We start from the raw sequence: 27,523 nt of genomic DNA on the forward strand, positions 1-27,523 counted from the left end.
CTGGCGGCATTAAAAATTTTTTATTTTGTGCGGTTCTCAACAAAATTGAGAAGATGACGCGACAATTTTGCCCCGAATAATGTCTGGTGTGCATTGGTACATCTTTTGGTCGGCCACTGTCATCGGTCGCTATAGCTTAGTGGTAGAGCACTGGTCTCGTAAACCAGGGGTCGTGAGTTCAAACATCACTGGTGGCATTAATATTTTTTTATTTTGTGCGGTTCTCAAGAAAGTTGAGAAGATGACGCGACAATTTTGCCCCGAATAATGTCTGGTGTGCATTGGTACATCTTTTGGTCGGCCACTGTCATCGGTCGCTATAGCTCAGTGGTAGAGCAAACCAGGGGTCATGAGTTCAAACCTCACTGGCGGCATTAAAATTTTTTATTTTGTGCGGTTCTCAAGAAAGTTGAGAAGATGACGCGACAATTTTGCCCCGAATAACGTCTGGTGTTCATTGCTACATCATTTGGTCGGCCACTGTCATCGGTCGCTATAGCTCAGTGGTAGAGCACTGGGCTCGTAAACCAGGGGTCGTGAGTTCAAACCTCACTGGCGGCATTAATATTTTGTGCGGTTCTCAAGAAAGTTTAGAAGATGACGCGACAATTTTGCCCCGAATATTGTCTGGTGTGCATTGGTACATCTTTTGGTCGGCCACTGTCATCGGTCGCTATAGCTCAGTGGTAGAGCAAACCAGGGGTCATGAGTTCAAACCTCACTGGCGGCATTAAAAATTTTTTATTTTGTGCGGTTCTCAAGAAAGTTGAGAAGATGACGCGACAATTTTGCCCCGAATAACGTCTGGTGTGCATTGGTACATCTTTTGTTCGGCCACTGTCATCGGCCGCTATAGCTCAGTGGTAGAGCACTGGTCTCGTAAACCAGGGGTCGTGAGTTCAAACCTCACTGGGGGCATTAAAAATTTTTATTTTGTGCGGTTCTCAAGAAAGTTGAGAAGATGACGCGACAATTTTGCCCCGAATAACGTCTGGTGTGCATTGGTACATCTTTTGGTCGGCCACTGTCATCGGCCGCTGTAGCTCAGTGGTAGAGCACTGGTCTCGTAAACCAGGGGTCGTGAGTTCAAACCTCACTGGCGGCATTAAAAATTTTTTATTTTGTGCGGTTCTCAAGAAAGTTGAGAAGATGACGCGACAATTTTGCCCCGAATAACGCCTGGTGTGCATTGGTACATCTTTTGGTCGGCCACTGTCATCGGCCGCTATAGCTCAGTGGTAGAGCACTGGTCTCGTAAACCAGGGGTCGTGAGTTCAAACCTCACTGGCGGCATTAAAAATTTTTTATTTTGTGCGGTTCTCAAGAAAGTTGAGAAGATGACGCGACAATTTTGCCCCGAATAACGCCTGGTGTGCATTGGTACATCTTTTGGTCGGCCACTGTCATCGGCCGCTATAGCTCAGTGGTAGAGCACTGGTCTCGTAAACCAGGGGTCATGAGTTCAAACCTCACTGGCGGCATTAAAAATTTTTTATTTTGTGCGGTTCTCAAGAAAGTTGAGAAGATGACGCGACAATTTTGCCCCGAATAACGTCTGGTGTGCATTGCTACATCTTTTGGTCGGCCACTGTCATCGGCCGCTATAGCTCAGTGGTAGAGCACTGGTCTTGTAAACCAGGGGTCCTGAGTTAAAACCTCACTGGCGGCATTAATATTTTTTTATTTTGTGCGGTTCTCAAGAAAGTTGAGAAGATGACGCGACAATTTTGCCCCGAATAATGTCTGGTGTTCATTGCTACATCTTTTGGTCGGCCACTGTCATCGGCCGCTATAGCTCAGGGGATTCCACTTCCGGCCACCGTAGCGTGCGGTTGTGTGATTCATGGGCTCCCAACGAGCAGGTACAGCGGCCCCCCAAAGCCGCGGAAACAGGTCAACGGATATGCCTTGCCAGGACTACCAAATTGTTTTGCCGACCCTGCCCACTGGTACGACCACCACGAACACTTTGTTTCTACACGCAGACCTAAAAGCCAGGCCTTATAGGGTGGAGCACTTCAGAGATGCGCTCGCGCATATTTCGCTACTATCGGAAGTGGTCGCGCTAGGTGCTTATCAAATGAACCATGTGTGGGCGGTGACTTTTTGCGACGACGAAGCGAAGAAGAAAATGCTGGCAGCAGGAAATTTCACTGTGAAAGACCGACGCTGCGTTGTTGTTGACCCCTGCAACCAGGCAATACGACTCAAGCTGTACTGGTTGTTGCACGGCGTCCCCGATGAAGACGTGCGAACAGCATTGTCTCCGTTTGGGAAAGTCGTTGAGGTCGCCAGAGATAAGTGGCGCGTACAAGGCTGCAACGAGAAGAGTTCCACAACGCGGTCGGTAACCCTCCAGCTCAAAGCAGGCATGAGTATTGAAGACTTACCGCACCAACTTCGAGTGGCTGAGGACTTAGCTCTCGTCCATGTACCTGGCAGAGCACCGCTCTGTCTCCGGTGTCACGGCACCGGCCACATACGACGAGACTGTCGTGTACCGCGCTGTGGCCATTGTCGCCGGTACGGCCACGATGAATCCACCTGCGTGCGATCCTATGCCTCGGTCACTGGACCGCCCCAAAACCAAGACACTTCGGAACACATTATGGACCTAAATGACGCCAAGGAAGCTGCACGAGATCCCGTACCGGAAGACGGCGTCAACACCAAGCCACCGGAAACGCAAGAAAAGAGCAAAGACATCGTGAATAATAAGGAACCCGACCCGATGAAACTCAAGACAGACAAAAAGGCCGATAGTGTAAGTGACCTCAATGTAGCCCCGCCTTCAACAACGACATGCGACGCCAAGGAAGCTGTCGACGTTGAAATGGCAACAGCTGCGAGCACATCGGCGAAACGGTCACGCGACACGGGCGAAGACGACGTTGGAAACACCAAAGAAATGGGCATCGACGAGCCTCCAGCGAAAACGTTTCCTCTTCGGCGAGGAAGCCTCAAGTTCAAGCCGACAATACCGCCTGACCGGAAACCACCGCCAGCAAATCCCTTGCCTTAGCAGGGGAACTGTTTGTGTGATACAAACTCAAACACCCCGATCACTGATCGGGCACCTTTTCGTAACAAGATGGCTCCAAACACAAGAGAAACCGTGTATTACAGTCCAGCAAAACCCACGCCTCGTTTAGGTGCACTGCCATACTGACCCACAATGGGAGTAGTATGTATACCATTACCAATATACTATGGCTAACAAACTTAATACTCCCTTGCGTATAGCAACAATAAATGTCCGCGGTCTGTCAACGCGCAGGAAACAGTACCAACTGAACCGCCTTCTAACCGAAAATAATCTAGACCTAGTGGCAGTACAAGAAACAAAAATTGAAAGTCAAGAACAAACTGATAAAATGGTCGAAACGTTCAGGTCTACATTTAATATATGTGTGTCTCATGCGGTTGCTGCGTCTGGAGGCTGTTTGATATTATACCGGCATTCAATCGAAATTGTTGAAGAAGTTGTTACCACGTGTGAAAGTGGAAGACTAGTTGTGCTTGATTTTACGTTTTGCGATAGGCTGTGGCGCGCAATATGTGTTTACGCACCAAACAGAACAAGAAAGGAAGAATTTTTTTGAAAGTGTACAATTATATGTAAAGTGTAACCGCAAGGTTGTTCTGTTGGGAGATTTTAATTGTGTGTGCAGACCAGAAGACAGAAGCAAAAGGTTGCTGTCCAGAGATAAAAGTGCGATATACTTAAATGAGACAGCATACGAATGTGACCCAGAAGACGTAGGAAGTGTGCTTACGTCTAGAAACAACATGAAGTACACCCATTTCCAAGGAGACTGCCACGCAAGACTAGACCGTATCTATGTACCAGTTGAATTTCTGCCGCTTTGTACCAACTATCTCGTACAGTGCGTCAGTTTTAGCGATCATTGTCTAGTAGCGGTTACTATCGGTGAAAAGGAAAAAGCGTGTCGCTTTAACTGGCACACATGGAAGCTTAACGATAAGCTGTTAGAAGATGAACCTTTCCTTCAAAAACTAAAAGAACAGATCGACAACTTACTGAACGATGATTCAGATAACTTTTCGTCCTTATGGGAAATGTTTAAATCTGACGTCAAACTCATGGCAATAGACCGAGCGTGCACACTGCGCAGAAAAGAAAAAGAAAAAGAAAGACAGCTTCACGATACACTACAATTCCTACTTACCACTGAAAGTTCTAAACCGGGCCTGTTCGAAAAGCAAATAAAAGAAACTAAAAGCAAGCTAGAAGCAGTAGACATTGAAAGATATCGAGGTGCAGTGGTCAGAGCACGCGCCAATCAATTTTGGCTCGGGGAAACGCCCACCAAGCGGGCGTTAGGAGACGAAAAGCGATATGCAGTGAAAAAAGACATTACCGAAATTTGTTATCACAACGAAGTTACCCGAGATAAAAAAAACATCCAAAAAGCCTTCACTGAACGTTTTCGTTGGCTGTTAAATCAAAAACATGAAGATACCAAAGTATTTGAACGTGAATTTTTGCCGCTATTGCCACAACTAGAGAACGAACTATGTGAAGAACTCGAAATGCCAATTACCGTAAACGAAATCGAAAAAGCGATTGAAGACTTAAAACCAAGTAAATCACCTGGGCCAGATGGGTTAGGCGCAACCCTGTACAAGTGTTTTAAAACAGAAATGTCAGTAGCCTTGCATCGCGTCATCAACGAGTGTTTTCAAAGGAAAAGCATGCCTCCATCGTTTAGGACAACGCACGTGGTGTTAATTCCTAAAACCAATGATCCGCTCAAGTTACGCTCCGTTGAGTCATATAGACCAATAAGCCTCACGAATACTGACTACAAAGTATTCATGAAAGTAATAGCTAAGCGACTTGAAAGGGTTATTAAAACACTAGTAGGCCCACACCAGACATGCGGGATTAAGGGAAGAACGATTTTCACCAATATACATGTAGTAAGAAATATATTGGAGTCATGCGATGCTGAAGGAGGCCGAATTGCAATACTCCAGCTAGACCTTGAAAAAGCCTTTGATAGGGTAACCCACGAAATTTTACTACTAATACTTCAACACGTTAATGTAGGTTCCGTTATCCTAGAAGGCGTTAAAATGGCTTATGCAGACTGCACAGCCAAACTGATAATAAACAGACAACTTAGTGAGAGCATTCCAGTGACTGCCAGTTTGCGCCAAGGCTGTCCAACCTCCTCGTTACTATTTGCGCTATATATAGAACCTTTCTGCGAAAAAATTGTTTCATGTCCCACCATCCAAGGCTTTCGCTATTATGACAACGAAATCAAAGTGCTGGCATACGCGGACGACATTGCCGTGCTATGTACAGACAAAGAAAGTGTACAAAAAGTGGTAAAAGAAACTACATCATTTTGTCAAGCTACGGGGAGTGCTGTAAACTGGGCAAAAAGCCTCGGTATTTGGTATGGAGACTGGCCAACTAAGCCACAACTGTACTGCAATATAGAATGGTCTGACTCGCCAAACGTATACCTCGGCGTCCCATTGCAACACCACAAGGCGCCTATAGAGCACTGGATCGAAGAAACCGAGAGGGTAAAAGAAAAAACTCAGAAATGGGGTGGTCATAAATTCTCAATCTTTTCGAGAGCAAGTGTGTGCAATATATTTCTAATCGCTAAAATTTTTTATGTTCTACAAGTATTATGCATGACAAGAATGTCAGTGCAGAAACTTCACAGAGTGTTTGCAGTTTATATTTGGGGCTCGACTTGGGAGCGCACGAGTCGTTGCAATCTGTTTCAGAGGGTCCAGCATGGGGGACTAGGCCTAACTCACCTTTTTTTGAAACAAGTTGTTTCAAGGTTTATTTATCTCCGTGATCAGAGTAACGCTTTTTTGAGAACAGTGTTACAAGTTCGCCTACGAGACCACCTCGCGGACTATGTTGTGTCAACAAGCATTGTGACAGCTGGCCCACTACCAGGATTTCTACGTGAAATAGTGGCTTCTTATAGAATACTTAAAACACATTTTTCCCTTGAGTATCTGGCGTTAGTTTCAAAGAAAAAGCTGTATAAGGATCTAAGAGATGTATTTCTACCTCTGCCAGTATATAGATCAAAATACTTATTGGGTTCAGAACGCAATGTGCTTAAAAGAGTGAGAGCCATGCCTGTTCGAAGTTCGACAAAAACGTTTTTTTTTCAACTACACACAGAAACGCTCCCAGTGAAGTCATGGCTTCAGAGTAAAGGCATTTTTGTTCCCTGGTCAATTAACTGCATATTATGCAGGAAGGCTGAAACAATAAACCATTGTTTTCTCGACTGCCGCGATGCAACATTTTTATGGGACGTCCTTCAACGTACAATCAAAAAAGATTTCCCGTTATCACCATTTGGCATACGATTTCTGCCCTGTGACGACACAGGGGGCGTTCCTACTGATATGGTTATGCTGTTATGCATGCATGCCCTGTGGAAGGTTCGCATGGCAGTACGACACGAGGACGTGGATGCACGCTCAGCGCGACACTACTTTGTCGAAAGTGTGATCTACACGAAAGATGTGCTAGAACACGCAGAAGACACCCCTGATTGGTTTACGACATTGGATGAATTGGCCTCACTCAAGGCCTTTTAAACACACATCATGCTTGAGATTAGCTGATGTTTTTACCCTTTGTACTTGTCTTGTGTAACCCTGTTTGATGTAAAACGGTAATAAAGAAAAAAAAAAGCCGCTATAGCTCAGTGGTAGAGCACTGGTCTCGTAAACCAGGGGTCGTGAGTTCAAACCTCACTGGTGGCATTAATATTTTTTTTATTTTGTGCGGTTCTCAAGAACGTTGCAAAGATGACGCGACAATTTTGCCCCGAATAATGTCTGGTGTTCATTGCTACATCTTTTGGTCGGCCACTGTCATCGGCCGCTATAGCTCAGTGGTAGAGCACTGGTCTCGTAAACCAGGGGTCGTGAGTTCAAACCTCACTGGTGGCATTAATACTTTTTTATTTTGTGCGGTTCTCAAGAACGTTGCAAAGATGACGCGACAATTTTGCCCCGAATAATGTCTGGTGTTCATTGCTACATCTTTTGGTCGGCCACTGTCATCGGCCGCTATAGCTCAGTGGTAGAGCACTGGTCTCGTAAACCAGGGGTCCTGAGTTAAAACCTCACTGGCGGCATTAATATTTTTTTTATTTTGTGCGGTTCTCAAGAAAGTTGAGAAGATGACGCGACAATTTTGCCCCGAATAACGTCTGGTGTTCATTGCTACATCATTTGGTCGGCCACTGTCATCGGTCGCTATAGCTCAGTGGTAGAGCACTGGTCTCGTAAACCAGGGGTCGTGAGTTCAAACCTCACTGGCGGCATTAATATTTTGTGCGGTTCTCAAGAAAGTTTAGAAGATGACGCGACAATTTTGCCCCGAATAATGTCTGGTGTGCATTGGTACATCTTTTGGTCGGCCACTGTCATCGGTCGCTATAGCTCAGTGGTAGAGCAAACCAGGGGTCATGAGTTCAAACCTCACTGGCGGCATTAAAATTTTTTATTTTGTGCGGTTCTCAAGAAAGTTGAGAAGATGACGCGACAATTTTGCCCCGAATAACGTCTGGTGTGCATTGGTACATCTTTTGGTCGGCCACTGTCATCGGCCGCTATAGCTCAGTGGTAGAGCACTGGTCTCGTAAACCAGGGGTCGTGAGTTCAAACCTCACTGGGGGCATTAAAAATTTTTTATTTTGTGCGGTTCTCAAGAAAGTTGAGAAGATGACGCGACAATTTTGCCCCGAATAACGTCTGGTGTGCATTGGTACATCTTTTGGTCGGCCACTGTCATCGGCCGCTGTAGCTCAGTGGTAGAGCACTGGTCTCGTAAACCAGGGGTCGTGAGTTCAAACCTTACTGGCGGCATTAAAATTTTTTTATTTTGTGCGGTTCTCAAGAAAGTTGAGAAGATGACGCGACAATTTTGCCCCGAATAACGTCTGGTGTGCATTGGTACATCTTTTGGTCGGCCACTGTCATCGGCCGCTATAGCTCAGTGGTAGAGCACTGGTCTCGTAAACCAGGGGTCGTGAGTTCAAACCTCACTGGCGGCATTAAAAATTTTTTATTTTGTGCGGTTCTCAAGAAAGTTGAGAAGATGACGCGACAATTTTGCCCCGAATAACGTCTGGTGTGCATTGGTACATCTTTTGGTCGGCCACTGTCATCGGCCGCTATAGCTCAGTGGTAGAGCACTGTTCTCGTAAACCAGGGGTCGTGACTTCAAACCTCACTGGCGGCATTAAAAATTTTTTATTTTGTGCGGTTCTCAACAAAATTGAGAAGATGACGCGACAATTTTGCCCCGAATAATGTCTGGTGTGCATTGGTACATCTTTTGGTCGGCCACTGTCATCGGTCGCTATAGCTCAGTGGTAGAGCACTGTTCTCGTAAGCCAGGGGTCGTGAGTTCAAACCTCACTGGCGGCATTAATATTTTTTTATTTTGTGCGGTTCTCAAGAAAGTTGAGAAGATGACGCGACAATTTTGCCCCGAATAATGTCAGGTGTTCATTGCTACATCTTTTGGTCGGCCACTGTCATCGGTGGCTATAGCTCAGTGGTAGAGCACTGGTCTTGTAAACCAGGGGTCCTGAGTTAAAACCTCACTGGCGGCATTAAAAATTTTTTATTTTGTGCGGTTCTCAAGAAAGTTGAGAAGATAACGCGACAATTTTGCCCCGAATAACGTCTGGTGTGCATTGGTACATCTTTTGGTCGGCCACTGTCATCGGCCGCTATAGCTCAGTGGTAGAGCACTGGTCTCGTAAACCAGGGGTCGTGACTTGAAACCTCACTGGCGGCATTAAAAATTTTTTATTTTGTGCGGTTCTCAACAAAATTGAGAAGATGACGCGACAATTTTGCCCCGAATAATGTCTGGTGTGCATTGGTACATCTTTTGGTCGGCCACTGTCATCGGTCGCTATAGCTTAGTGGTAGAGCACTGGTCTCGTAAACCAGGGGTCGTGAGTTCAAACATCACTGGTGGCATTAATATTTTTTTATTTTGTGCGGTTCTCAAGAAAGTTGAGAAGATGACGCGACAATTTTGCCCCGAATAATGTCTGGTGTGCATTGGTACATCTTTTGGTCGGCCACTGTCATCGGTCGCTATAGCTCAGTGGTAGAGCAAACCAGGGGTCATGAGTTCAAACCTCACTGGCGGCATTAAAATTTTTTATTTTGTGCGGTTCTCAAGAAAGTTGAGAAGATGACGCGACAATTTTGCCCCGAATAACGTCTGGTGTTCATTGCTACATCATTTGGTCGGCCACTGTCATCGGTCGCTATAGCTCAGTGGTAGAGCACTGGTCTCGTAAACCAGGGGTCGTGAGTTCAAACCTCACTGGCGGCATTAATATTTTGTGCGGTTCTCAAGAAAGTTTAGAAGATGACGCGACAATTTTGCCCCGAATATTGTCTGGTGTGCATTGGTACATCTTTTGGTCGGCCACTGTCATCGGTCGCTATAGCTCAGTGGTAGAGCAAACCAGGGGTCATGAGTTCAAACCTCACTGGCGGCATTAAAAATTTTTTATTTTGTGCGGTTCTCAAGAAAGTTGAGAAGATGACGCGACAATTTTGCCCCGAATAACGTCTGGTGTGCATTGGTACATCTTTTGTTCGGCCACTGTCATCGGCCGCTATAGCTCAGTGGTAGAGCACTGGTCTCGTAAACCAGGGGTCGTGAGTTCAAACCTCACTGGGGGCATTAAAAATTTTTTATTTTGTGCGGTTCTCAAGAAAGTTGAGAAGATGACGCGACAATTTTGCCCCGAATAACGTCTGGTGTGCATTGGTACATCTTTTGGTCGGCCACTGTCATCGGCCGCTGTAGCTCAGTGGTAGAGCACTGGTCTCGTAAACCAGGGGTCGTGAGTTCAAACCTCACTGGCGGCATTAAAAATTTTTTATTTTGTGCGGTTCTCAAGAAAGTTGAGAAGATGACGCGACAATTTTGCCCCGAATAACGCCTGGTGTGCATTGGTACATCTTTTGGTCGGCCACTGTCATCGGCCGCTATAGCTCAGTGGTAGAGCACTGGTCTCGTAAACCAGGGGTCATGAGTTCAAACCTCACTGGCGGCATTAAAAATTTTTTATTTTGTGCGGTTCTCAAGAAAGTTGAGAAGATGACGCGACAATTTTGCCCCGAATAACGTCTGGTGTGCATTGGTACATCTTTTGGTCGGCCACTGTCATCGGTCGCTGTAGCTCAGTGGTAGAGCACTGGTCTTGTAAACCAGGGGTCCTGAGTTAAAACCTCACTGGCGGCATTAATATTTTTTTTATTTTGTGCTGTTGTAAAGAAAGTTGAGAAGATGACGCGACAATTTTGCCCCGAATAACGTCTGGTGTGCATTGGTACATCTTTTGGTCGGCCACTGTCATCGGTCGCTATAGCTCAGTGGTAGAGCACTGTGCTCGTAAACCAGGGGTCGTGAGTTCAAACCTCACTGGCGGCATGAATATTTTTTTTATTTTGTGCGGTTCTCAAGAAAGTTGAGAAGATGACGCGACAATTTTGCCCCGAATAATGTCTGGTGTTCATTGCTACATCTTTTGGTCGGCCACTGTCATCGGTCGCTATAGCTCAGTGGTAGAGCACTGGTCTTGTAAACCAGGGGTCCTGAGTTAAAACCTCACTGGCGGCATTAATATTTTTTTATTTTGTGCTGTTGTAAAGAAAGTTGAGAAGATGACGCGACAATTTTGCCCCGAATAATGTCAGGTGTTCATTGCTACATCTTTTGGTCGGCCACTGTCATCGGTGGCTATAGCTCAGTGGTAGAGCACTGGTCTTGTAAACCAGGGGTCCTGAGTTAAAACCTCACTGGCGGCATTAATATTTTTTTATTTTGTGCGGTTCTCAAGAAAGTTGAGAAGATGACGCGACAATTTTGCCCCGAATAATGTCTGGTGTTCATTGCTACATCTTTTGGTCGGCCACTGTCATCGGTCGCTATAGCTCAGTGGTAGAGCACTAGTCTTGTAAACCAGGGGTCTTGAGTTAAAACCTCACTGGCGGCATTAATATTTTTTTATTTTGTGCGGTTCTCAAGAAAGTTGAGAAGATGACGCGACAATTTTGCCCCGAATAATGTCAGGTGTTCATTGCTACATCTTTTGGTCGGCCACTGTCATCGGCCGCTATAGCTCAGTGGTAGAGCACTGGTCTTGTAAACCAGGGGTCGTGACTTGAAACCTCACTGGCGGCATTAAAAATTTTTTATTTTGTGCGGTTCTCAACAAAATTGAGAAGATGACGCGACAATTTTGCCCCGAATAATGTCTGGTGTGCATTGGTACATCTTTTGGTCGGCCACTGTCATCGGTCGCTATAGCTTAGTGGTAGAGCACTGGTCTCGTAAACCAGGGGTCGTGAGTTCAAACCTCACTGGCGGCATTAAAAATTTTTTATTTTGTGCGGTTCTCAAGAAAGTTGAGAAGATGACGCGACAATTTTGCCCCGAATAACGTCTGGTGTGCATTGGTACATCTTTTGGTCGGCCACTAGCGAGTTTTAGTATATCGGAAAACAGCAAACGCAAGGATTTAGCGTTAGCGTTAGCGTTGCGTGCTCCTAACTGCGCATGAGCAGAACGTAAACGTAGCCCGAGCTCTTACGTACGAACGCTATTTCTGGAATATAGCGTTCAACGCTAACGCACGCAAGAGATCCCGTACGTAGGGCAAGATGGCGGTGCCTGTTGAAGCGAGAGCCGTCCACTTCGAAAATTTCTAGTCGTCGTCCTGCATTATTAAACTCATTCATTGCCAAATCATGTTCGTACTTGATTTAGATTGGAGTAATGAGGCTTCGCCAACCGTGTACCGCCGATGAAATAGCTGCGTTTTTGAGATACAAAGTGGATTTGCGGTGCAGAAGGCTTAACAAAATTTGTTTACAAGGTCCGCTCATGTTTTCCGTAGGCGCGCAGAGATGGCGACGCTGTCTTCAGTCGCCTCTTTCCAAGATACGGCCTCAAGTCAAGCCGAGACATGTCAAGATTCGTTTCCCTCATATTTATCGCGGCAGTGCATGAATCAGATGGTCGATGCGTGTGCGTTTCACAAGCGAGGACGACCTTACCCTCGAACGGCGGCATGCCGACAGAAAGCTATGTGTTTCTGGTCGTCAGCACTCAACGCTTCTGCAAACACGACGTGGAGACGCAACAACGGTGACTTTGGATCAGCTCGACTTAGTGGCGCTTTTGTGGATTCTACAGTGCATTTAGTGTTTTTATGTCTAGATGGCGCCGTATGTGCTTGCGTTATCGTTAGCGGGAATGCCTTCCGCTGTACTAAAAGACTACCAGTTGGCACGCAGCGCGTTCCGTTTTAGCGTTAGCGTTGAGACGCACGCTAACGCTAACGTAAACGTTTCCCGCTATACTAAAACTCGCTACTGTCATCGGCCGCTATAGCTCAGTGGTAGAGCACTGGTCTCGTAAACCAGGGGTCGTGACTTGAAACCTCACTGGCGGCATTAAAAATTTTTTATTTTGTGCGGTTCTCAACAAAATTGAGAAGATGACGCGACAATTTTGCCCCGAATAATGTCTGGTGTGCATTGGTACATCTTTTGGTCGGCCACTGTCATCGGTCGCTATAGCTTAGTGGTAGAGCACTGGTCTCGTAAACCAGGGGTCGTGAGTTCAAACATCACTGGTGGCATTAATATTTTTTTATTTTGTGCGGTTCTCAAGAAAGTTGAGAAGATGACGCGACAATTTTGCCCCGAATAATGTCTGGTGTGCATTGGTACATCTTTTGGTCGGCCACTGTCATCGGTCGCTATAGCTCAGTGGTAGAGCACTGGTCTCGTAAACCAGGGGTCGTGAGTTCAAACCTCACTGGCGGCATTAAAAATTTTTTATTTTGTGCGGTTCTCAAGAAAGTTGAGAAGATGACGCGACAATTTTGCCCCGAATAACGTCTGGTGTGCATTGGTACATCTTTTGGTCGGCCACTGTCATCGGTCGCTATAGCTCAGTGGTAGAGCACTGGTCTCGTAAACCAGGGGTCGTGAGTTCAAACCTCACTGGTGGCATTAATATTTTGTGCGGTTCTCAAGAAAGTTTAGAAGATGACGCGACAATTTTGCCCCGAATAATGTCTGGTGTGCATTGGTACATCTTTTGGTCGGCCACTGTCGTCGGTCGCTATAGCTCAGTGGTAGAGCAAACCAGGGGTCATGAGTTCAAACCTCACTGGCGGCATTAAAAATTTTTTATTTTGTGCGGTTCTCAAGAAAGTTGAGAAGATGACGCGACAATTTTGCCCCGAATAACGTCTGGTGTGCATTGGTACATCTTTTGGTCAGCCACTGTCATCGGCTGCTATAGCTCAGTGGTAGAGCACTGGTCTCGTAAACCAGGGGTCGTGAGTTCAAACCTCACTGGGGGCATTAAAAATATTTTATTTTGTGCGGTTCTCAAGAAAGTTGAGAAGATGACTCGACAATTTTGCCCCGAATAACGTCTGGTGTTCATTGGTACATCTTTTGGTCGGCCACTGTCATCGGGCGCTGTAGCTCAGTGGTAGAGCACTGGTCTCGTAAACCAGGGGTCGTGAGTTCAAACCTCACTGGCGGCATTAAAAATTTTTTATTTTGTGCGGTTCTCAAGAAAGTTGAGAAGATGACGCGACAATTTTGCCCCGAATAACGTCTGGTGTGCATTGGTACATCTTTTGGTCGGCCACTGTCATCGGCCGCTATAGCTCAGTGGTAGAGCACTGGTCTCGTAAACCAGGGGTCGTGAGTTAAAACCTCACTGGTGGCATTAATATTTTTTTATTTTGTGCGGTTCTCAAGAAAGTTGAAAAGATGACGCGACAATTTTGCCCCGAATAATGTCAGGTGTTTATTGCTACATCTTTTGGTCGGCCACTGTCATCGGCCGCTATTGGCCTCGAGGCCCACCACTGGAAACGCCGGCGCCACCGTCGGCGTGACGTGCTTGGCAGGATCACGTGGTCTCAGCGGCCGCGTCGGCTGCTTGTGGCGCACTGCCGCGTGCTTTGAAAACAAGTTTCAAGTCCCACATGCGCTGCTGTCTGTTCAAATTCGGAAGTTTTCTCGCATTTTCCACTCAATTGAAACCATTGTATTAGAGTGGCTGCCTCCGAAGGCGACGAACATGGGGCTCTACCGCTCGGTGCCGCAGTGCCGCGCTTACGAAAGGAGCCCAGTGTCAGCCTGCACTGGTAACCGCGGGACAAGAAACAGCATGAAGCATGGGTTGCAAAGCTAAGAACCGGCAAGTAGCCATCCGCTACGAGTCTTGTGTGCAACAAGCACTTCCGCGACGAAGACTTTTGTTACTGCTTCGGGCCTGCGATGTTCGGTGAGTAGCAGACAGCGCGCACTGAGACGATGGCTCGCGCGCGCTTCCCGCCGGCAAATGATGCTTATCTGCCACAGGATGGTAAAAGCGCTACCTTTTACCATGTGCGATGCCATCTCAGAACCCTCCAATGCGACCTCTTGATACTCGGCCCCGTGCTCAGCGTCCACAAAATCGGCTGCAGATGCGCAATTCATTGTTTAGAACGTTAAATTAAAAAACGCACAGGGTCCCTTATGCATTCGTTAAAGATGACTAGAAGGCGAAAGCCATCTTCTTCTTGTCAATCAATGTACTGATTCTCCCGCGCCCCCCTCCGAAAGCGTTCTGCGCCTAACGCGGTTTTGCACGGCCTCCGTGACCGATCGCGGAGGCAATGCAAAGCGACCATGACGTGTGAATACGTCATCATGTGACATCACATTATGTGACGTCATAATGACGCTACATATTTTGGCGATATGTGACGTCATGATGACGTCATATGGTGACACCATCACGTGACGATTATTTTTTGCATCACTAGTGTTGACGCCGCCGACGCGGGACGCCGACGGGCAACCTTCATCTTTGATGAGGCATGCATTGCTTCATAAGCTACATAAATTTTGCTTTGCCTCCGTGGTCGGCCCACCGGCCAACCCCATGTATTTTCTTGGAGCCTCATTTATTTACGTGGGAAAGATGCCACCCTGTTGGCGTTAGACACGACACTGCTGCCAAAATTGCTGGGGTACATGCCAAATATTTGCTATCCTGTTTTGCGGCTGTTGGTTGCTGCAATAACTTCTATTTTATTCACCGCTATTTCAAGTTCATGTCGGTCCTAGTTCACAGCCGACGTTTGCAGAACAAGTCCGCAAACGTTACTGTATTTTCTTTCTTTTCCTAGGCGTCGCATGCTACTACATGCTCGGTCTCGTAGACTGGTTCTTTTTCCACCAGCAATCTCGAAGTGGTGAAGCTTTGGTCTATGAATTTGTTGATGACAGAGAGCGGCAAGTTCACTGGAATGCAAACGGAACGATAATTAAGGAGCATTAAAAAAAGGCGTCGCATTTGCTCACGTTTTGTGTGAGCACCAAACGAAACGAATGCGCGGAATAAAGAAACATAAGGAGCGGCATTTGCCCGCTGAGAAGACCGATCACTACGCACTGTGAGACAACTTGTCAAATGACATTGAAACGTACCCGAATTTATACCAAAAAAGAAAAAAAAAACACTGAATCGTCGGGATGGCAGATCACAAAGTTGCCATGCGCACCGAAGCCGCAGTTGTAAGGAAATTGTTTTTGAACTGCTCTGATAGCGTCCGCGCAACAGTAGTTGTTTGTTTACTCACAAATTCTCATATTTTGCGGCCTGAAGTTCACAGCGCGGTGCCAAAATGCGCTCGTAGCAAAAGCGAAACCATCAGTACGAACATACATGCAGACGCTCATACATGCAGAGGCACCGTCAGTCGTCGCGAACCCGTGCGATCGCTGGCTTAGGGCTTCTTTCTGTTATGTTCCGTTTGGTTATACAGGCAGTCTACTCTAACGAGATATTTCACATAGTTTGCACTCAGCGAGTGACTACCTTTCACGCAAGAAGCCGGTTCAGGGGTCTCCAACGCGGTGACAGCGTGAAGCGGGTGCTCGGTTTTCTGCAAAGAGACAGCGACTGTAGACTATCTTGTGCTTTCAGTTCGTCGAAAATGATTATTCTGACATTAAAGAACACAGTTCATTTGGAAAGTACTTACAGAAATGCCCTGGAGGGCTTCCGCGAGGTGTTTTTGTAGAGCGCCGACAGCAAAACCTATGGGGAGCGCGCCGGCGGTATCCTGCCTAGCACGCAATCGAAGCGCGTCCGATAGAGGGCGACTCCGTAACTCCTCGAGGCCATCTCGTAAACCAGGGGTCGTGAGTTCAAACCTCACTGGCGGCATTAATATTTTTTTTTTATTTTGTGCGGTTCTCAAGAACGTTGCAAAGATCACGCGACAATTCTGCCCCGAATAATGTCAGGTGTTCATTGCTACATCTTTCGGTCGGCCACTGTCATCGGCCGCTATAGCTCAGTTGCTACATTGTTCAAGGATCAACGTGCAAAGGCTGCACAGAGTGTTCGCAGTTTTTATATGGGGCTCTGAATGGGAAAGGTGCAGACGGACCAATTTGTTCAGGCGCGTGAAGGAAGGGGGTCTCGGTTTGGCGCACCTATTTGTGAGACAATTAGTAAATAGATTTTTGTTTTTCCGTGACGTCAGGGATCCGTTTTTGCGTACGGTATGCCAGCTCATGTTAGGCAGTGCCTTACCAGATCTTGTTGTCACTACGGATAGCCGGCCCGTGACGTTGCGTGGCTATCTCAAGGAAGAGGTAGACAGTGTACGTTTTTTATCTGTTCGTTTTTCTTTGGATTATCTAGCAAGTGTTAGAAGAAAAGAATTGTACAAAGATGTATGTGATATGGTTTTGCCAGTACCATTGTACAGGGCCATATACAGTGGAAGACCGGGACAAAATGTACTGAAGCGGGTGAGAAACATGCAGGTACCTACAGGGGTGAAAACATTTTTCTTCAAGTTACACACAGGAACACTATCAGTAAAGACTTTCACAGAGGAACGGGGCTTTTTTACACCATGGGGGTTACACTGCTTGATATGTAAGAAACCAGAAACAATAGACCATGTTTTTTTGCATTGTTGGGAAGGGGTACATTTTTGGGACACTTTGCAGAGGACAATAAAGAAGGATTTCCCACTGGATCCACACGGGATAAGGTATCTCGCAGTAACGAATGATGAGGGGTCCCATTTGATGTAGTGATGTTGACCGGTCTCCACTGCATATGGCGTGCGCGAATGGCCGGATACCACTTCGACCCGGATGCAAAGCCAGCAGTGATTTATTTCAGGCAAAGCATGTCTGCATTCATTGAGTGTAGTAAAATACAGGAGATCGAGCCAGAATGGTTGTCAAGGTTTGAACCTCTGGCAACGCTTCAGTATTTTTAAGAGGACAACATCAGTCCAAATGGGACTGATGGCAATGCTTGGTCCTTTTTATTGTATTATGTGAGTGTGCAATGATTGCCCTGTACAATGTCCAAGCCAGGCAATAAATAAAAAAAAAGGCCGCTATAGCTCAGTGGTCATTCTACTTCCGGACACTGTCGTGAACGGTTGGGGAATGCTACGCTCCTCTGGGGCGGTATCAGCGGCCATGCCTAGCCGCGGTGACCGGAACGCTGCCTTCGGAAACCAGGAATATGAAGTTATTTTGCCTCCGCTTCCAACCGGTCGCATCGTTTTGAATACTGTTTTCCTTCATGCTGATGTTCGAGGACGGCCATACCGAGTGGAAGACATACGTGACGCACTTGAATATTTGGGCATGTTGCCTGACGTTGAAGCGTTAGGCGCATACCAAATGAACCACGTGTGGGCGGTGACGCTGAAGAACAACGAGGCGAAGAAGAAACTGCTTTCGGCATCTCAAGTGTCAGTGAAGGAGCGGCGTTGCCTCGTGATGGATCCGAACAACCAGGATATACGACTAAAGCTACACTGGGTCCTTCATCATGTCGACGACGAAGACGTACGGACGGCGTTTGCACCGTACGGCAAAGTCACGGAAGTGTCAAGGGAGCGATGGCGCACAGAAGGTCTATCCGAGAAAGGTTCAACGACGCGGCTTATAAGTCTGCAGCTCAAAGCAGGTTACACGAAGAAGACATCCCGCATCAGCTGCGTGTAGCAGGTGAGCTGACCTTAGTAGTTGTTGCTGGAAGAGCTCCCTCTGCTTACGATGTAAACGAACAGGTCATATCAGACGTGAATGTAGAGTGCCGCGGTGCACATCGTGTAAGCGCTTTGGCCATGCTGAGGAAGAGTGCGTAAAAACTTATGCGAAGGTTGCGGGGCCCTCTGCATGGGATGATAAAACAGAACATCAGATGGACGAATCAGAAGCCGAGGAAGTTGCAGCTGGTAAAACGAGGGAACTTCAGCCTGTTGACACGTTTCCTTCGTTTCTACCAGCCAGTAGCGACAAACCGGAAGAACCTGTAAGCGTGCCCGCTAAACAACGCACTCCACACTCTGAGAAGTCAACGGCAACGCCCACCAAACCGATGGAAAATACTGTGAACTGTCAGCAAACACCAGTAGAAAAACCCGAGCGTCAACTTGACGACATGATGGACACGAAGACTACCCCGTGGAAGAGAGCACGTGAGAGGAAACAGAAGCTGAGAACAAGACCCCGGTTGAGACCAATACCGGCGAACCGCCTACAAAGACGGCCCAAGTCCGCCGCATGTCCTTGAAGCCGAAGCCCAACATACCACCGGATCGCCACACCTCGGGAGGCCCATAGCCTCCTGGTCCAACTAGTTGCCAGTACTATGGCCGGCGAACTACACGCAAGAACTGAGCGAGGCCGAGCGGAAGGGTTTGAACCCCAATGCCTTGTCCGCAAGGAGCCTGTGGTGTGTTCGCCCGTGACAGCCTCAAGGGCCAGCTATCGATATAGTACTGTTCGCTGTCCGTTACAGAGCAAGGTGAGCGCCATGCGGTCTGGTCTTTATCCCCTATAAATGACGCTAACACTTAACACGCCCCTTTGTATCGGCACACTAAACGTGCGTGGCTTATCTTCAAAACGCAGACAATACCAAGTAAAGAGATTGTTGTTGGACAATAATCTTGATATCTTAGCGATTCAAGAAACGAAAGTGGAAAGCCAGGCTCAGACGGACCGCCATGGTGGAACCCTTTATCGCACGGTATTACGTATGCGTGTGTCACGCGGTAGCATCTTCTGGGGGGTGTGCCTTGTTACTCCGCAACTCCCTTCGCATAGTGGTAGAAACTGTGATTGTGTGTAAAACGGGGCGGGTAGTTGTGTGTGATTTTTCATACTGTGATTTGAAGTGGAGAGCTATTTGCTTGTACGCGCCGAATAGAGAAGCAGAGCGCTTAGCTTTCTTCGAAAGCGTTGTACCGTACTTAAATTGTGAACGAATCATTCTACTTTTAGGTGACTTCAACTGTGTGTGTGCCGCTGCTGATAGAATACAAAACGAACCTGTACGAGACCGTAGTAGCACTAAACTAAGTGCGATAGTTCAAGATTATAACTTAGAAGATATTGGAGACATTCTAGCTAAAGGAAGCCGACCAAAGTTCACACATTTCCAACGTGCAAGTCAAGCACGCCTAGATAGAGTGTATGTGTCTGCAATGTGGTGCCGCTGTGCCAAGATTACTGCGTAAAGCATGTGTCTTTTAGTGACCATAGCTTGGTAATGTTTTCCTTAGGAGCAAACACAAAAACCCATCGTTTAATTGGACACTTTGGAAATTTAATGATAAACTGCTACAGGACGATGGTTTGTGAGCAAAGCAGAAAGAAACATTGATACGCTACTATCTAAAACAGACCGCTTTAATCGCTGAATGGGAAGTCTTCAAACAAGAGACTAAAATGTGTGCCATCGAAAGAGCATGCGCAATGCGCCGAAACGAGAGAAAAGAGGAGAATGCTCTTCGAAGACAATTAGATTATTGCTGAATGCAGGAAAATGCACAATCGGAAGCATTAAGTAACGAAATTAAAAGTGTAAAAAGTAAACTAGAGGCAATAGATGTTGAGAGGTATAGAGGAGCCATTGTTCGCGCTCGTAGTGAAAGATTCTTGTTGGGAGAAAACGCCGACCAAACGTGCCCTTGCAGAGGAAAAAACTTACGCTGTCAAAATGAAATAAGAGAGATAGAACATGAGGGTGCTATAACAAACGACAAACAGAAATTGAACTAGCCTTCGTGCAATACTTCAAAAACCTGTTGGGGAACCAAATTAGTACTACAACAGGCTTCGAAAAGAGTACCTTCACCTAATGCCTTCGTTAGGAAACGATGTGAAGACCCGTCTAGAAGCACCTATAACTATAAGTGAAATTGAAGACGCAATCAATGAATTAAAAGTAGGGAAATCTCCTGGCCCTGATGGCCTGTCAAGTGCATTTTATAAGACCTTTAAACCACAGCTTGCAGAAGCCCTGCATCGCGTGATAACTGAAGTGTACAAGGAAAATGTAGTGCCACCATCTTTTAAATCTTCGCATATCACACTGATCCCAAAGTCTGACGATCCGGTCAAGCTCCTGTCAGTCACGTCCTACAGACCAATAAGTTTAGGAAATGTTGATTACAAAATATATATGAAAGTGCTGGCAAAAAGATTGCAAACTGTTATCACAGATTTGGTGGGCCCCCACCAAACATGTGGAATTAAGGGACGCTCAATTTTTACTAACATTCATGTGACAAGGAGTGCACTGGAATACTGTGACGATTTTTCAGAACGGCTAGCAATGTTACAACTGGATCTGGAGAAAGCGTTTGATCGCGTTTCCCATGAAATCCTTTTCAGCATACTGGAACATATCAATCTGGGGTCAGTGATAACCGATGGAGTGAAAATGTGCTACAGCTGCAGTTCAGCGAGCCTCATTGTTAACAAAATGTTACTCAAAGTTTCAAGATTAGATGTGGAATCAGACAAGGCTGCCCCTTGTCATCGTTATTATTCGCAATTTTTCTTGAGCCCTTTTGTTTGAAAATCCTTCATAATGAGAGAATTCATGGCTTTAGGTTGTTAACAAACGAAGTCAAAGTACTGTGTTACGCCGACGATATAGCTGTTTTCTGTACCGATAAGAACAGCATAAAAGAAAGCGTGAAAGAAACACGATTATTTTGCACAGTTACAGGAAGTGTTATAAACTGGAGCAAGTGTATGGGTTTCTGGCATGGACCGTGGGAAAATACGCCAGATTACTATGCAAGCATGACATGGACTACCACACCAGTCAGATACCTAGGCGTGCCGTTGGAGCACTATCGCGATACGACGCAATACTGGAACGATGAAACCGAGCGCGTCAAGGAACAAACTGATAAATGGGGCGGGCGGACTTTTCTGTGTTCACTCGGGCTTCAGTTTGCAACGTTTTTCTAGTTGCCAAAGTTTGGTATGTTCTTCAAGTGCTTTGTATGTCTCGCGTCAACGTGCAGAAACTGCACAGAGTCTTTGCAGTGTTCGTGTGGCGCTCAACATGGGAGAGAACTAGCCGAACAAATTTATTTAGGTCACTACGCAGTGGTGGATTGGGTTTAGTCCACTTATTTCTTAAACAAATTGTGTCCAGATTTATTTTCTTGCGTGACCAGAAGATCGACTTCCTCCGAACAGTAATACAAACGCGATTAGCTAACGCCATCCCGGAATTTGTTGTATCTAGTATTGTGAAGCAAGGGAATGTTCGCGGCTTCCTTCGCGAGGTCGTTTTGTCCTTCCAAATGCTAAGAGTGAGGTTTTCAATGGAGTACCTAAGTAATGTTCCGAAAAAGCGTCTATATAAAGACATTATAGACGTTATGTTACCAGTGCCTGTGTATCGAGCCATGTACTGTGTAGGCTCAGAGCGAAACGTTTTAAAGCGAGTTAAAAGAATGATGGTCCGCCCATCGGTTAAAACATTTTTCTTCCAACTACATACGAACACTCTACCGGTAAACCGTGGTTGAAAGACAAAGGACTGTTCGTGCCATGGTCAATAAACTGCCTCATCTGCCGGAAGCCCGAAACAATTGAACATATTTTCCTAGATTGCTGGGATGCAGTATTCCTGTGGGATGTCTTGCAGAGAACCCTCAAAAAAGAACTCCCTGTAACGCCCTACGGCATCCGTTTTCTTCCCGTAGAAAATGAAAACGGAGTACCTTATGACATGATCATGGCTCTGACCTTACACAGCTTATGGAAAACGTGTATGGCTGTACGAAATGTCGATGTAGACGCCAAGGCCCCCCGAGAATACTTCATTGAAAGTATTGTCCAAATAAGAGATGTGTATAAGTCGCAGTCCCAACCACCAGATTGGCTACCTGTATTAGATACTTTAGTAACCTTAAAACGGTTTTAATGGTTCTGTTGGCTTCATAGTGTGGTGAATGTTATGTATGCTTGAAGATGTGGCAATAAAGAAAAAAAAAAAAAAAAAAGCTATAGCTCAGTGGTAGAGCACTGGTCTCGTAAACCAGGGGTCGTGAGTTCAAACCTCACTGGCGGCATTAATATTTTTTTTATTTTGTGCGGTTCTCAAGAAAGTTGAGAAGATGACGCGACAATTTTGCCCCGAATAACGTCTGGTGTGCATTGGTATATCTTTTGGTCGGCCACTGTCATCGGTCGCTATAGCTCAGTGGTAGAGCACTGGTCTTGTAAACCAGGGGTCGTGAGTTCAAACCTCACTGGCGGCATTAATATTTTTTTATTTTGTGCCGTTCTCAAGAAAGTTGAGAAGATGACGCGACAATTTTGCCCCGAATAACGTCTGGTGTGCATTGGTACATCTTTTGGTCGGCCACTGTCATCGGTCGCTATAGCTCAGTGGTAGAGCACTGGTCTTGTAAACCAGGGGTCGTGAGTTCAAACCTCACTGGCGGCATTAATATTTTTTTTATTTTGTGCGGTTCTCAAGAAAGTTGAGAAGATGACGCGACAATTTTGCCCCGAATAACGTCTGGTGTGCATTGGTATATCTTTTGGTCGGCCACTGTCATCGGTCGCTATAGCTCAGTGGTAGAGCACTGGTCTTGTAAACCAGGGGTCGTGAGTTCAAACCTCACTGGCGGCATTAATATTTTTTTTATTTTGTGCGGTTCTCAAGAAAGTTGAGAAGATGACGCGACAGTTTTGCCCCGAATAACGTCTGGTGTGCATTGGTATATCTTTTGGTCGGCCACTGTCATCGGTCGCTATAGCTCAGTGGTAGAGCACTGGTCTTGTAAACCAGGGGTCGTGAGTTCAAACCTCACTGGCGGCATTAATATTTTTTTGTTTTGTGCGGTTCTCAAGAAAGTTGAGAAGATGACGCGACAATTTTGCCCCGAATAACGTCTGGTGTTCATTGCTACATCTTTCGGTCGGCCACTGTCATCGGTCGCTATAGCTCAGTGGCAGAGCACTGGTCTTGTAAACCAGGGGTCGTGAGTTCAAACCTCACTGGCGGCATTAATATATTCTTTTTATTTTGTGCGGTTCTCAAAAACGTTGAAAAGATGACGCGACAATTTTGCCCCGAATAACGTCTGGTGTGCATTGGTACATCTTTTGGTCGGCCACTGTCATCGGTCGCTATAGCTCAGTGGCAGAGCACTGGTCTTGTAAACCAGGGGTCGTGAGTTCAAACCTCACTGGCGGCATTAATATTTTTTTTATTTTGTGCGGTTCTCAAGAAAGTTGAGAAGATGACGCGACAATTTTGCCCCGAATAACGTCTGGTGTGCATTGGTACATCTTTTGGTCGGCCACTGTCATCGGTCGCTATAGCTCAGTGGCAGAGCACTGGTCTTGTAAACCAGGGGTCGTGAGTTCAAACCTCACTGGCGGCATTAATATTTTTTTATTTTGTGCGGTTCCCAAGAAAGTTGAGAAGATGACGCGACAATTTTGCCCCGAATAACGTCTGGTGTGCATTGGTACATCTTTCGGTCGGCCACTGTCATCGGCCGCTATAGCTCAGTGGTAGAGCACTGGTCTCGTAAACCAGGGGTCGTGAGTTCAAACCTCACTGGCGGCATTAATATTTTTTTTATTTTGTGCGGTTCTCAAGAAAGTTGAAAAGATGACGCGATATTTTTGCCCCGAATAACGTCTGGTGTGCATTGGTACATCTTTTGATTGGCCATTATCATCGGCCGCTATAGCTCAGTGGATTCCACTTCCGGCTGCCGAAGGGTGCGGACGTGTGTATCATGTGCTCCCAAGGGGCGGTATCAGCGACTGTGAACAGTCGCGGTAACAGGAACGATGAGCAAGATAGCGACGGCTACGAAGTTATTCTGCCTACGCTGCCATCAGGTCGTAGTGTTTCAAATACTTTATTTTTGCATGCGGATGTGAAAGCCAGGCCCTACCGTGTAGAACATTTCCGGGATACGCTGGCACGTCTGGCGCTGCTCCCCGAGGTCATAGCCTTGGGGGCGTACCAGATGAGCCATGTATGGGCAGTGACATTTAAGAGTATGGAAGGGATGAAGAAAGCATTGGCCTGCGGTGAAATGAAAGTGAAAGGCCAGCGATGTTTGGTCATCGACCCAGGGAATCAAGATGTACGTCTGAAGCTTCACTGGCTCTTGTTCAATGTGCCAGATGAAGACGTGCGCGTAGCGCTGGCCCCGTATGGGAAGGTGACAGACATCTCGAAGGAGAAGTGGAAGGTTCAAGGAATTCAGGACAAAGGGTCGACGACACGCTTGGTGCGTCTGAAACTCCACAGTGGCACCAAGGTCGAAGACCTTCCGCACCAGCTACGCGTCGCCGGAGAGATGGCTCTTCTGGTCGCTCCGGGAAGACCACCACTGTGTCTGCGCTGTCACAGCAAGGGCCACATTCGGCGAGAGTGTCGCGTTCCACGTTGCAATCATTGCCGTCGCTTCGGCCATGAAGAAAGTGAGTGCGTGAAGACCTACGCAAGTGTCACTGGGCCGACTGGAGAAGAAGACACCACAGAACTCGTCATGGACGAGGCTGATGCCGAGGAAGCCGCGAGCGGAGTGCTGCCGAAAGACGAGGGGCGTGAAGCGGCAAAGCTAACTCCGCTCTCGAAGAACAAAGAAAGTCAGAAGGAGGAGGGATGCCTAAGAGAAACAATGTCTGCAGGCGTCGACACAGGCCGTCTCGAAAGGCAAGACCATGTCGCCACGCAGTCACCGTCAGGTCGAGAGCAGGAAGTTATGGACGTGAACGGGGGAGCAAGCGGCGCCACGGTCTCCAAGCGGGGTCATGACGCATTGCTGGACACGGGTGAGGTCCCGAACGCGGCCGACTTGGAGGAACCACCATCCAAGGCGGTGACCTTTCGTCGGGCCAAGTTCAAGCCAAGGCCGAACATACTACCGGATCGAACGGCGGCGGAGCCGCAGCCTAAGTAACCGCGAGCCATTGTGCTTCGCGGTAAGCCACGTGGACTAAGTGGGGGCCAAACTGCCCTTGAAATGATAATGGAAAATGCCCTTGAAATGCTAATGAACTGTACCTTCCGAATGCTGCCAAGGCGGCTGCGCAAGGCTCCTGCAAGGCATCAGCGTGACGTTGACAGCACACGTAGTACGAGGTAGGTACCGTGCGGTCCGTTCGTTCTCACAAAAACATAACCATGGCGAATGACACTGCACTTCGTTTTGCGACGTTAAATGTTCGAGGGCTGTGTTCCAGAAAGCGGCAGTATCAGCTTAGCCGGCTTTTCTTGGAAAAGAATATTGATATAGCGGCAGTGCAGGAAACAAAGATAGAACTCGAAGAGCAAACGGACCGCATGGTGCAACAGTTCCGCAATAGATACAATGTTTGTGTAGCGCATGCTGTTGGAACGTCAGCTGGCTGCGCCATTTTCGTTAGGAATGATTTGGGCATAATAGAAGAGAGGGTTGTTTCATGCCAAAGCGGAAGGCTGCTGCTTGTTGATTTTTCATTGTCGGGCTTAGAGTGGCGTGTGTTATCGGTTTACGCGCCGAATACCGAGAATGAACGCTCAGCCTTCTTTTAAAGTGTACGCCAGTATTTGGAATGTTCAAGGAAAATAGTAATGCTTGGAGATTTCAATTGTGTGTGTTTTGCAGCAGACCGAGTGAAAAACCGCCCGGTACGCGATAAAAGCGCTCTTCTTTTAAGTACCCTTGTGCAAGAAGCTAATCTCGAAGACGTTGGTCACCTTCTATCGAGCGATGACGTGGCTGCCTTCACGCACTTTCAGGGGCAGAGCCATGCTAGGCTTGACAGAGCATATGTCTCATTAGACCTTGTACAAAAGTGTGGCGATTATGGTGTGAAACATGTGTCGTTCAGCGATCATAGTCTCGTAATGTTCAGTATAGGTAAAAGGCAACCCAAGTCGAAATTCAACTGGAAGACGTAGAAATTTAACAATGAGATACTGCAGAATGAATCATTCTATGAATATGTGAAAGAAAAGCTGGATAAATTGATCGGCACTAACGAAGGTAACGTGCTGGAAATGTGGGAAATTTTCAAACAGGAAGTTAAGATAAGAGCAATAGAGGAAGCCACTTTAGCTACGTATAACAAAAGGAAAAAAGAAAAAGAAATACAACGCGAGCTGAATTTTTTGTACTCAGTCGAAATGGAAAGCCCAGGAAGTAAAACCAAAGAAATAAAAGAACTGAAGAGCCAGCAGGAGCTTATCGATGAAGATAAGTTCAAAGGCGCAGTCATAAGAGCCCGAGCCGAAAGGGTGTGGCTGGACGAAACGCCGACTAAACGTGCTCTATCAGACGAAAAGGCGTATGCGAGGCGGAATGAAACCAGGATGATTAGGTACGCGAACGAAATTACGAAAGAACCTCAACTAATAGAGCAGGCATTCCTTGAGCATTATGGAGAAATATTCGGTACGGTAGAGCACGTTACGGAAGAGTTTAAAACAGAATTTCTACTAAACATGCCCCGATTAGAAGATAGTGTGCGAGAGCGCTTGGAGTGGCCTTTAACCATCGGTGAAGTAGAAGCAGCAATTGAAGGTTTAGCTCGAGGCAAGTCGCCGGGCCCTGACGGACTCGGGGCAGGTTTTTATAAAGTCTTCAAAAGCGACATAAGCCAGGCGCTGTTGAAAGTGTTTAATGAGGCCTACACGCAGAAGCAGGTTCCTCCGTCTTTTCGGACATCCCACGTGGTTCTTATACCGAAAACAGAGGATCCAGACAAATTGTTGAATGTCGACGCTTACCGTCCGATATCACTGATGAACGTCGATTACAAGATATTCACCAGGGTGCTTGGAAAGAGACTGCAGGGGGTGGTAACAAGTATTGTAGGACCGCATCAAACATGCGGTATCAAAGGGAGGTCAATATACACAAACATCCATACTGCCAGAAGCATATTAGAATGCTGCGAAGAATTGGGCGAATGTGCGAATGTGGAGCCATGTTGCAGCTGGACTTGCAAAAGGCTTTCGACCGGGTGGCTCATGAGATTCTTTTTTGCATACTTGAACACGTAAATGTAGGGCACCTAATCATAGATGCTGTAAAGATGTGTTACGAGGAATGTACTGCTC

General features: G+C 46.7%; 1 protein-coding gene and 36 non-coding genes across 37 annotated transcripts in view; all 37 read left to right on the plus strand.

Moving 5' to 3' along the window:
• Positions 1 to 27,523, plus strand: part of LOC119394122 (receptor-type tyrosine-protein phosphatase F-like) — an 80,465-nt gene that overhangs the window by 27,398 nt on the left and 25,544 nt on the right. The gene's annotated exons all lie outside the window — the stretch shown is intronic.
• On the plus strand, positions 490 to 561 carry Trnat-cgu (transfer RNA threonine (anticodon CGU)). Its single transcript has one exon. It is a non-coding gene; the product is annotated as a tRNA-Thr (tRNA).
• Positions 847 to 918, plus strand: Trnat-cgu (transfer RNA threonine (anticodon CGU)). Its single transcript has one exon. It is a non-coding gene; the product is annotated as a tRNA-Thr (tRNA).
• Positions 1,034 to 1,105, plus strand: Trnat-cgu (transfer RNA threonine (anticodon CGU)). Its single transcript has one exon. It is a non-coding gene; the product is annotated as a tRNA-Thr (tRNA).
• Positions 1,222 to 1,293, plus strand: Trnat-cgu (transfer RNA threonine (anticodon CGU)). Its single transcript has one exon. It is a non-coding gene; the product is annotated as a tRNA-Thr (tRNA).
• On the plus strand, positions 1,410 to 1,481 carry Trnat-cgu (transfer RNA threonine (anticodon CGU)). The gene has a single exon. It is a non-coding gene; the product is annotated as a tRNA-Thr (tRNA).
• Positions 1,598 to 1,669, plus strand: Trnat-ugu (transfer RNA threonine (anticodon UGU)). Its single transcript has one exon. It is a non-coding gene; the product is annotated as a tRNA-Thr (tRNA).
• On the plus strand, positions 6,709 to 6,780 carry Trnat-cgu (transfer RNA threonine (anticodon CGU)). Its single transcript has one exon. It is a non-coding gene; the product is annotated as a tRNA-Thr (tRNA).
• Trnat-cgu (transfer RNA threonine (anticodon CGU)) lies at positions 6,898 to 6,969 on the plus strand. Its single transcript has one exon. It is a non-coding gene; the product is annotated as a tRNA-Thr (tRNA).
• On the plus strand, positions 7,086 to 7,157 carry Trnat-cgu (transfer RNA threonine (anticodon CGU)). Its single transcript has one exon. It is a non-coding gene; the product is annotated as a tRNA-Thr (tRNA).
• Trnat-cgu (transfer RNA threonine (anticodon CGU)) lies at positions 7,275 to 7,346 on the plus strand. The gene has a single exon. It is a non-coding gene; the product is annotated as a tRNA-Thr (tRNA).
• On the plus strand, positions 7,631 to 7,702 carry Trnat-cgu (transfer RNA threonine (anticodon CGU)). The gene has a single exon. It is a non-coding gene; the product is annotated as a tRNA-Thr (tRNA).
• On the plus strand, positions 7,819 to 7,890 carry Trnat-cgu (transfer RNA threonine (anticodon CGU)). Its single transcript has one exon. It is a non-coding gene; the product is annotated as a tRNA-Thr (tRNA).
• Trnat-cgu (transfer RNA threonine (anticodon CGU)) lies at positions 8,007 to 8,078 on the plus strand. The gene has a single exon. It is a non-coding gene; the product is annotated as a tRNA-Thr (tRNA).
• Positions 8,571 to 8,642, plus strand: Trnat-ugu (transfer RNA threonine (anticodon UGU)). Its single transcript has one exon. It is a non-coding gene; the product is annotated as a tRNA-Thr (tRNA).
• Positions 9,311 to 9,382, plus strand: Trnat-cgu (transfer RNA threonine (anticodon CGU)). The gene has a single exon. It is a non-coding gene; the product is annotated as a tRNA-Thr (tRNA).
• On the plus strand, positions 9,668 to 9,739 carry Trnat-cgu (transfer RNA threonine (anticodon CGU)). Its single transcript has one exon. It is a non-coding gene; the product is annotated as a tRNA-Thr (tRNA).
• On the plus strand, positions 9,856 to 9,927 carry Trnat-cgu (transfer RNA threonine (anticodon CGU)). Its single transcript has one exon. It is a non-coding gene; the product is annotated as a tRNA-Thr (tRNA).
• On the plus strand, positions 10,044 to 10,115 carry Trnat-cgu (transfer RNA threonine (anticodon CGU)). The gene has a single exon. It is a non-coding gene; the product is annotated as a tRNA-Thr (tRNA).
• Trnat-ugu (transfer RNA threonine (anticodon UGU)) lies at positions 10,232 to 10,303 on the plus strand. The gene has a single exon. It is a non-coding gene; the product is annotated as a tRNA-Thr (tRNA).
• On the plus strand, positions 10,610 to 10,681 carry Trnat-ugu (transfer RNA threonine (anticodon UGU)). The gene has a single exon. It is a non-coding gene; the product is annotated as a tRNA-Thr (tRNA).
• Positions 10,798 to 10,869, plus strand: Trnat-ugu (transfer RNA threonine (anticodon UGU)). Its single transcript has one exon. It is a non-coding gene; the product is annotated as a tRNA-Thr (tRNA).
• Positions 11,174 to 11,245, plus strand: Trnat-ugu (transfer RNA threonine (anticodon UGU)). The gene has a single exon. It is a non-coding gene; the product is annotated as a tRNA-Thr (tRNA).
• On the plus strand, positions 11,362 to 11,433 carry Trnat-cgu (transfer RNA threonine (anticodon CGU)). The gene has a single exon. It is a non-coding gene; the product is annotated as a tRNA-Thr (tRNA).
• On the plus strand, positions 12,824 to 12,895 carry Trnat-cgu (transfer RNA threonine (anticodon CGU)). Its single transcript has one exon. It is a non-coding gene; the product is annotated as a tRNA-Thr (tRNA).
• Positions 13,012 to 13,083, plus strand: Trnat-cgu (transfer RNA threonine (anticodon CGU)). The gene has a single exon. It is a non-coding gene; the product is annotated as a tRNA-Thr (tRNA).
• Trnat-cgu (transfer RNA threonine (anticodon CGU)) lies at positions 13,369 to 13,440 on the plus strand. The gene has a single exon. It is a non-coding gene; the product is annotated as a tRNA-Thr (tRNA).
• On the plus strand, positions 13,557 to 13,628 carry Trnat-cgu (transfer RNA threonine (anticodon CGU)). Its single transcript has one exon. It is a non-coding gene; the product is annotated as a tRNA-Thr (tRNA).
• Positions 13,745 to 13,816, plus strand: Trnat-cgu (transfer RNA threonine (anticodon CGU)). The gene has a single exon. It is a non-coding gene; the product is annotated as a tRNA-Thr (tRNA).
• On the plus strand, positions 22,632 to 22,703 carry Trnat-ugu (transfer RNA threonine (anticodon UGU)). Its single transcript has one exon. It is a non-coding gene; the product is annotated as a tRNA-Thr (tRNA).
• On the plus strand, positions 22,820 to 22,891 carry Trnat-ugu (transfer RNA threonine (anticodon UGU)). The gene has a single exon. It is a non-coding gene; the product is annotated as a tRNA-Thr (tRNA).
• On the plus strand, positions 23,009 to 23,080 carry Trnat-ugu (transfer RNA threonine (anticodon UGU)). Its single transcript has one exon. It is a non-coding gene; the product is annotated as a tRNA-Thr (tRNA).
• Trnat-ugu (transfer RNA threonine (anticodon UGU)) lies at positions 23,198 to 23,269 on the plus strand. Its single transcript has one exon. It is a non-coding gene; the product is annotated as a tRNA-Thr (tRNA).
• Positions 23,386 to 23,457, plus strand: Trnat-ugu (transfer RNA threonine (anticodon UGU)). Its single transcript has one exon. It is a non-coding gene; the product is annotated as a tRNA-Thr (tRNA).
• Positions 23,577 to 23,648, plus strand: Trnat-ugu (transfer RNA threonine (anticodon UGU)). Its single transcript has one exon. It is a non-coding gene; the product is annotated as a tRNA-Thr (tRNA).
• On the plus strand, positions 23,766 to 23,837 carry Trnat-ugu (transfer RNA threonine (anticodon UGU)). Its single transcript has one exon. It is a non-coding gene; the product is annotated as a tRNA-Thr (tRNA).
• Trnat-cgu (transfer RNA threonine (anticodon CGU)) lies at positions 23,954 to 24,025 on the plus strand. The gene has a single exon. It is a non-coding gene; the product is annotated as a tRNA-Thr (tRNA).

Source organism: Rhipicephalus sanguineus, chromosome 5 (assembly GCF_013339695.2).
Source record: "Rhipicephalus sanguineus isolate Rsan-2018 chromosome 5, BIME_Rsan_1.4, whole genome shotgun sequence".
NCBI classification, from domain to species: Eukaryota; Metazoa; Arthropoda; class Arachnida; order Ixodida; family Ixodidae; genus Rhipicephalus; species Rhipicephalus sanguineus.